Genomic DNA, 242 nt, shown 5'->3' with positions numbered 1-242 from the left:
GCAATCCTTGAGTGAGGGTACCTCCTTGGAGATAGCCCCAGAGTGCAGTTTAACGTCATGCTCTGGACAAGTGCCTGTGCAATCTGCAATTGCTTCGTGTCTTCTACGATTTTAAATCCTTGGTGGGTTAATTCTGGGCAAAGAGGTTATATGTCTTTAAGTATATTTGAATTATTTGTGTATGTGTGATTGTTGGTATGCCAATATAGATAGATAGATAGATAGATAGTGATCGTGTGAGA

Source organism: Penaeus japonicus, unplaced genomic scaffold (assembly GCF_977035675.1).
Source record: "Penaeus japonicus unplaced genomic scaffold, GWHDUDI00000001_assembly GWHDUDI00000015, whole genome shotgun sequence".
NCBI lineage: Eukaryota > Metazoa > Arthropoda > Malacostraca > Decapoda > Penaeidae > Penaeus > Penaeus japonicus.
The sequence above is the reverse complement of the archived record's forward strand: the minus strand, read 5'-3'. Positions refer to the sequence as shown.